The sequence below is a fragment of the Benincasa hispida genome, chromosome 6, assembly GCF_027475165.1.
Source record: "Benincasa hispida cultivar pf3 chromosome 6, pf3_genome.v1.1, whole genome shotgun sequence".
NCBI lineage: Eukaryota > Viridiplantae > Streptophyta > Magnoliopsida > Cucurbitales > Cucurbitaceae > Benincasa > Benincasa hispida.
Window position 1 is genome coordinate 23570741 of NC_143483.1, and position 8868 is coordinate 23579608.

At 34.7% G+C, this 8868-nt stretch overlaps 2 pseudogenes; one reads left to right on the top strand and one right to left on the bottom strand.

The window, feature by feature from the left end:
* The first annotated feature begins 932 nt into the window (after nucleotides 1–932).
* LOC120069819 (putative E3 ubiquitin-protein ligase RF298) lies at nucleotides 933–3127 on the top strand (annotated as a pseudogene).
* A 4244-nt stretch (nucleotides 3128–7371) lies between these two features.
* Nucleotides 7372–8462, bottom strand: LOC150035516 (receptor-like protein 32; annotated as a pseudogene).
* Nucleotides 8463–8868: the final 406 nt, after the last annotated feature.

An 8868-nucleotide genomic window follows, 5' to 3' on the forward strand; every position in this document is an offset into this window, starting at 1 on the left:
TGGCCACGAGATGATACGAACAAAATTGTACTTTGCTGGTTAGTGCTTTGTGTGTTATCTCTGTTTATTTCTTCTTTTGACTTATAGGTACGAAGGGATGTGTCGTTTACCTGCGAACTTTGATTCAACTTATTGCTATGCTTTGGGTTACACTGCTGGAGCTCTCCTCCAGAGTGGAAAAACTAGACCAATATCATCGATCTGTCTATCCCATTTCTTGTACCTTCTGATCACTTTAGTCTTTAATTTTTTTAACCTTTCATTCTTTTTCTTGTTATCAGTTTCCTCCATAGATTTTTTCCTCGTTTCTATTACTTATAAGTTAGTTACGCATACCAGGTAGGAAATTTGGCTGCTCCAGTTGAAGATTGGATGGTTGGCGGAACTTTATTGACTACGTTAATGGACGTGGAGAGGAGACACAGTATGATTTCTTCATGAAAACGTACATTCTTGTTCTCATGTTTTCTTGAATAACACGTTAATAATTTTTTTTCTAGAATATTTTTTATGGGGAATAAGAAGGGAAATGACAAACAGAGTATCAATAATTCAGCCAAAATGAGAACAATGGAGTTCACTAGAAGAAAAAAAAATGTTGACTTCCTCTCAAATCAGGAACCAGCAATCCCGACTCACACAACTCTCAAATCTCACTGGCACAGGGAACACAAAAGAGAAAAATTAATGTTGACTTCCTCCGAGATCAATTTTGTAACATTCTTAAATCAACTTTATTTCACCAACCAATTCAGTAATTTTGCATTCATATAATAGGATATAACATCACATCAATCAATAAGAAAGAAAACTAAAAGAAGCTTGAGCATAATTCAAAATTATTAGGAGATTGAGGTTCTTGATCATAGATATTTTTATATAGCACTTGCATCAAAGATTCAATTTGTTAGTGTTCACAATTTAAACGAGCTATGTGTTCGTCACTTGTGGAAAGACAGAGTCAGATCGTCCAATCACGAGTGAAAGATTTTGTCCGTACGTTGAAAGCTTCTATACGATTACATGTGCATCTAGTGCAGTGGCTTGGAAATAGACAAAGCAACCAAGGCTTTAGACACTCGTTTTGCTTTATTTACTTCTTCCTCTCCCTCTTGGTGGTTAGAGTTAATTTAATATATAAAGAAACTAACCATATCTATATAAATTGACATTAATTAGCCAATATCGAACTCAAAAACAAAAAAACAAAAAAACAATAGATAAACAAAACATTAGTTAGTGAAATTTAGCTCTACTTAACAAATATGAAAACATTAGTTAGTCAAATTTGGCATCTGTTTTGGTTGTAAAGATACTGTCTCAAATATAGTGGATAACACCTTAGCTTTCCTTAGAAGTGGCCAAGAAATTGATCATTCAAGAGAGCACTATTTTGAAGATTTACAGCAACTAGAAAAATATATTTTAGCTGAATAGTCTGTGTTCTACGTGAGGTTAGGACTTTCTTCAGCACTGGTGATGCAATGTGGTGCTTATTGATTTCTGACATGAATTCTCTTGCGTGTGCAATAGATAGCGACCCATGTAATGCACTTGTCTGTGATGGGACTTCGAATGAGAGCTCGTCTAACTCTATACCCCAGTTAAAAGCAGACGTCAAAAGCTCCGAGATGAATCTTCCTAAGCCCGTGAAGCCAATTTCTCCAATCAGCTGTGCTCATGGTTCTCAATCTGATGGATCAGCCACTCTAGGAGTTTCTAGTATTACAAAACCGAAGGACCCATTATTTTCAAGTGGACCATTTTGAGAGAAAGAAGTGCAAAATTCCACCTCTGATATTGTTGAGGAATCATTTAATGTGGCTGGAAACTCTCAAGCTTCTGTGTCCGAAGAAAAAATTGGAAGCAGTAGAAAGGTTCATTCTAATGTAACTAAGAGAGAATACATGCTACGACAAAAGTCACTTCATGTGGATAAAAACTTTCGAACATATGGACCTAAGGGCTCATCAAGAGTTGGAAAGCTGGCTGGTTTGGGGGGTTTAATGATAGATAAGAAGCTAAAGTCTGTTTCAGCTTCCACTGCAGTAAACTTTAAAAATGCTTCGCTGAAAATAAGCAAGGCTATGGGAATTGATGTGGCCCAAGACAATGGGAACCATAATCTTCCCACCCTCAACATTCCTTCTTCCTCTCCATCATTTAACTTGGAAAATATTAACACCATCTCTCCTTTTTCTAAGACCAATGTACCAGCTTCAATGCCCGTACCTAGTTCACCACCTGCATTACCTGCAACTAATACTTCATCTGTGCTACCAACAACTGATATTGATCTTTCTCTTTCTTTGCCTGCTAAAAGTAATCAACCCTCATTGCCTATCAACTGCAATGCTGAGTCTTCTACTAGTAGTTTTGTGGAGAAACCTTATGAAAAGTCCAACAAAACCTTATGAAAAGTCCCTTGGACAGTGGTTTCCTAGAGATAAGAAGGACGAGATGGTTTTGAATCTAGTGCCAAGAGTTCGGGAATTACAAAATCAGCTGCACGAGTGGACAGAGTGGGCAAATCATAAGGTCAGGCTGCAAGGAGGCTAAGTAAGGACAAGGCTGAACTCAAGACTTTGAAGCAAGAAAAAGAGGAAGTTGAACGACTGAAAAAGGAGAAGCAGACTCTGGAGGAAAATACAATGAAGAAACTTTCTGAGATGGAACATGCATTGTGCAAGGCTAGTGGGCAGGTTGAACTTCCTAACTCTGCTGTTCGGAGGCTTGAAGTGGAGAATTTTGCACTACGACAGGATATGGAGGTTGCCAAATTACGTGCCAAGGAATCAGCTGCTAGCTATCAAGAGGTTTCTAAGAGGGAAAAGAAAACACTGATGAAAGTTCAATCATGGGAGAAGCAGAAAATGTTGTTTCAAGAAGAACACACAGCCGAAAAACGAAAAGTGAAACAACTAATACAGGAACTTGAGCACGCCAGAGACCTACAGGAGCAACTTGAGGTATGTTTTAACAAGTAGTTCGTAATTCTTATGAGTTTTACCTACTGTCTTTTATTGCCTTAATTATTAATTTTGACAACTTGGAATAGAACTGATATGTCAGAAGAAGAATGACAATATATTTGGGTGTTAATCCAAAATTTTATTTAGTTGGGCTCTTCATGGGGTGTTCTTTTTGTATCCTCTTCGAATTCTTTCTTTTTGTATCAACATGCATATTTTTTAGATCTCAATTGTTGTTTTCAAATTAGGAGTAAGAATTTGAAAACCCGAGTGATTGGTTGCCCAAAAACTATTGATGGTGATCTCAAATGCAAAGAGGTCCCCACAAGTTTTGGATTTGATTCTGCTTGCAAGGTACTCATTTCTCTTCGTAATTGCTTTAGAATTCATATTTCGTTTGGACCCAACTTTGGTCACTGTTGCAAAGTTGAAGTAGTTTCTTCAAGAATTCAAGGAAAAAATGGAATGTCGCATTCTTGAGATGAGACTCTTAAACTGCTGATGTTTATGCAAATATATTAAAAAATGATTGATAATGTGATGGTTGATGCTCGATCTATAGAAAAATATTACCACTGTAAGCATTTTGCTTAATGAAATTGAAACAAAAAATAGTTCTGATGTGCTGACATGTTCATAATAACTGAATTATTGACATTACCAGTATTTCAAGTTCAGATATGTCCATTTTTTTAAAAATATATATTTATAAATAAATAAATAATATCAATAATAAAAACCATCTTGTTGCTTCATCTATAAAAAACAGAGCACTTCTCTCTGCTCAATTTTATTAACCTTCTCTATTTGATCTACCTGATATGAGGTACTTTTTCATTGTTGTGATGTTGATACCTTTTATTTTCTCACTCAAGTTTCAAGTTTATTATCATATGGCATTAACAGTGTACATATATCCATAGTTGGACGGCTTATGGGTCGTGCTGCTTCTCATATCACACGGGAGTGTGCTTTGCAAACTCATCCAAATATTACTATTATTGGAGAAAAGGTAGCTGCTTATGGGTCGTGCTGTTTCTCATATCACACTGGAGTGTGCTTTACAAACTCATCCAAATATTACTATTATTGGAGAAAAGGTAGCTGCTTTATTTAAACTACTTAAGATAGAAACCTTTGTCAAGGAGGACATTTATCTCCACATACTTTACCAGATAGAAATCTTTGTCAAGAAGGGCATTTACCTCCACATGCAACCCTAGGGTTGTTTATTCTCTTCGAGAACTAGATTTTGTCTCAATAATAACTAATAATCCATGCAACAGATACTCTCATGTAACCATGAAATTGAAATTGTTGAGTCAGTTAATATACCCTGTTTCAAAATTTCATCTTCTTGCATTTTTACATGGAATGGTAAATATCAAACAAAACTTAAGGGTAAAGATGAAAATTTGTGATAAACAAAGGATTCATGGAATTAGGTTGAAACTTTTAATATGGTGCAATGGAACTAAGTATTGACATCCCATATCATATTCAATTGCCTAAGTGATATCGGATGCCTTTTTTGTCAACTTTGAAAAATTTGTTCTCTACCATCTAGTTGTAGTTGACTCATGGAGATTTATTGGTTTTGAATGTATGCAGGCGAAAAAATTTTCAGAAAAAAAATAATGTGTTTTGAATAAACTCATTTATTAATAGAGCATGTTGGTAAATGCATTAAGATCTTTTAAATTCATATTTGATAATTAGGGGTACCAAGTATCTAGACTTCCATTATGAACTCGTAAAGAAAATGGCCAATCAAGTGATGGGTTAAGCTTACAACTAATTGTTTTTCAAATGTAAACTTACGAATGGCACGAGCGAATGGCCACGAGATGATACGAAAAAAATTGTATTTTGCTGGTTAGTGCTCTGTGTGTTATCTCTGTTTATTTCTTCTTTTAACTTATAGGTACGAAGGGATGTGTGTTTATCCATGAACTTTGATTCAACTTATTGCTATGCTTTGGGTTACACTGCTGGAGCTCTCCTCCAGAGTGGAAAAACTGGACCAATATCATCGATCTGTCTGTCTCACTTCTTGTACCTTCTGATCATTTTAGTCTCTAACCTTTTAACCTTTCATTCTTTTTCTTGTTATCAGTTGCCTTCATAGATTTTTTTCCTCGTTTCTATTACTTATAAGTTAGTTATGCATACCAGATAGGAAATTTGGCTACTCCAATTGAAGATTGGATGGCTGGCGGAACATCATTGACTTCGTTAATGGACGTGGAGAGGAGACACGGTATGATTTCTTCATGAAAACGTGCATTCCTGTTCTCATGTTTTCTTGAATAACACGTTAATAATTTTTTTTTCTAGAATATTTTTTATGGGGAATAAGAAGAGAAATGACAAACAGAGGATCAATAATCCAGCCAAAATGAGAACAATGGAGTTCACTAGAAGAAAAAAAAATGTTGACTTCCTCTCAAATCAGGAACCGGCAATTTTGACTCATCACAACTTCTCAAATCTCACTGGCACAGAGAACAAAAAAGAGAAAAATTAATGTTGACTTTCTCCAATATCAATTTTGTAACATTTTTAAATCAACTCTATTTCATCAACCAATTCTTAATTAATTTTGCATTCATATATGGATATAACATCACATCAATCAATATGAAAGATAACTAAAAGAAGTTTTAGCATAATTCAAAATTACTTGGAGATTGAGGTTCTTGATCAAGATATTTTTATATAGTACCTGCATCAAGGATTCAATTTGTTAGTGTTCACAATTTAAACGAGCTATGTGTTCGTCACCTGTGGGAGTCAGATCATCCAATCACGAGTGAAAGATTTTGTCCATATGTTTCGCTTCTATACGATTACATGTGCATCTAGTGCAGTGGCCTGGAAACAGACAAAGCAACCAAGGCTTTAGACACTCGCTCTGATTTGTTTACTTCTTCCTCTCCCTTTTAGTGGTTAGAGTTAACTTAATATATAAAGAAACTTACCAGACCTATATAAATTACATTAGTTAGCCAATATCGAACTCAAAAAAAAAAAAATAATAATAATAATAATAGATAAACGAAACATTAGTTAATCAAATTTAGCTCGTACTTAACAAATTTTATTTTGATCACTCCAATCGACATTAATTCTTATATGCATTTTCGTAGTAATAATTAAGATCACTTGCACATTGCACCTAATTTTTAATAAATAATTCTCAATCAATTACCTTTTTAAATCATATGACTTTTTTAACTTTTCCATGAACAGCTCTACAGCTACCCTTTCACAAAAAATTATTAAACATTCATTCTATAATTGAACCTTCACTAATTTCTAGTTACCAATGTTTGTTCAATGACCTATTGACTAGAGAAGCTAAAAAGGTATAATTTATGAAGTGCATAGACTAAAAAAAACAAACAAACAAACAAAATTTTATTACCCAACTCATTTGCATATCATTTCTTTAAGCATTTTTAAGCTCCACCGCATTGCTGCATGAACCTTGTAATTAACCTCATCCACAAACTTCAAATAAGTATATCTCCAACTCTTATTTAAAATTAAAGTTAAAAAAATTACCAAAAATCCAATTATATATTCAAGTATTAATGTAACACCCCAGGCCCAGGATTTGGAATCCGGATTCGGCCCTTGATACAAACCAACACGAGTCCTTTCAGCATGCTTTTTCCTCACTCACATGCATCCTAGAAAAATTTCCAGGTCACTCTCTCATTCAGATGTGATATCGGTTCATTCATGTACCTCCTGAACTCGGATCGTTACATGCCCACCAGCTTTCCCTTGGTTTGTCATTGAACCACATCTTACTGGGAGAGGTTTCACTTTAATACCATCTGTAACGCCTCAGGCCCAAGATTCGAACCAGGATTCGGAATCCAAATTCGACCCTTGATGGCCCCGGCGTTCCCTACGACATGGTTATGTCATATGCTTTTTTAGAAATGAAAGTTATCCCCACAAACCAACACGGGTCCTTTCAGCATGCTTTGTCCTCACTCACATACATCCTAGAAAAATTCCAGGAGGTCACCCAACATAGGATTGCTCCAAGCCATCGAAAAAGAAAGTGCACCTTGTTGGTATAGGTAGTAACTTTTAATTCTTTTAAGCCTTTCTTAACCATACTTTCATGTTCTCAAGATCCTTCTCATTCAGATGTGATATCGGTTCATTCATAATTAACATGTAAAGCAGTTGCTTCTCCTATTTATCCTCCTCTTGATCTAGATTGTCAATATCTTTTAAGGGCGGCTTAGATGGTTTCTCAATCATACATTTTATTGGAAGTGGATCCCCATAAAGATATGGATTGCCATCAAACCTTGAAGCCTCATTGAATGTGGAGAGTTGATCCTCTATAAAAAAATTCTCTAAAGAGATTATTTAGTTATGATATGCTCCTAGAAATTGGTTCAAACAGTTGGTTGAAAGATAAGTCGCGTGATTTTAATGCCTCCATTTCTCCTATTTCAGTAGGAATAGTCCCAAAGATCATTGTGAGACAAATTCAATCCAAATAACTTTTTAAGTATAATTATCTCTCTTGAAATGAAACTAGCCAAATAGTTTTTAGAGAGGTCTATATTTACCATCAATGATCTTAGTTGTCCCATAGAGTAATTTAAATCACTTGATTTGATGTATTGTATGAGATTTTTTTTCACCATTAAAGCAGAATCCATGACCATTATGATTACTATTCGTACAATAGAAGGATAAATCACATGTTCTTTTTCTTGTCATTGCATCGGAGTTGTGAGATTTGGTGGAATTCTTCCTTCTAATTGATTGTGTGCAAGATCCAACGTTTGCAAGTTAGTGAGTTTACACTGACTTGAAAGCATGGTAACATTGAACAAATTATCTCGTAGTCTTAAAAAATCCAAAAATTTAAGATGATTGCCTACCATGTGGAGATATTTCTAGAGAATTTGTTTCTTTTACAATCTAAAAATTGTAAATTTTTAGAGTTCTTCAATATAATTGGTATGGATCTCTCAAAATTATTGTTTCTCAAGTATAGTTGTTCAATATTAGAAAGATCCTTTCTATGTGAATATGGAAAGGTCCCTAAAAAATTGTTAGAAGACAAATCCAAAATAATGAAGTTTGACACAAACGACCTTGAACCATTTCAGATAGTCTATTGTTTGAAAGATCCAAAATGAACAAATTCTTCCATTTGCAGAGTGAAGATGGTAAAGAATCATTAAGAAACAATTGTTGTAAATTGAATATTTGATTGACAATGCTGATAAAAAGTGGTCCTGTCATTTTGTAGTCGGAAAGATCCAAAGTAGTGAGATTTTGTGGTGTCAACCACGTAGCACTTGAAATGCTCATATTGGTGGACAAAAACAAACCACCCAATGATTTTTGGGTCTGAAGCTACCGAGTGAACTCACTTGCAAAATAACTACTACATGAGTTTACAACAAGCAATTTTAATTGAAAAGAAGGAACCCAGTTAGGCTTCATGTCCAATGAAAGAAGCTCACTGTGGTCAATCAATAAGGTACCCAAACGAGAGAGATTTACAAAACTAGCTTCTGTAAAAACACCTTTGAGCTAGTTTTGTGACATGTCTAACAACTCCAAATTTCAAGTTGGATAAAACATTCATCGCTCATCCCCTCTAGTCTATTATATGATAGATATGATTCTTTCAAGTTCAATAATCTTTTAAATGAGGTTGGAATTGTTCCGGTTAAAGTATTTCTTGAAAGATGTGAATACTTAAGGCTTGATAAATTTCCAAGTGGGGATAGAATTGGACAACAAATGCTATTGTTTCGATGATAAAGAGTCTTCGAGTTTTTTAGCTTTTCTAACCAATCTGGAACTTTGAATCTCATTAATGTGGCTGTTAAGTCAATAACTTGAA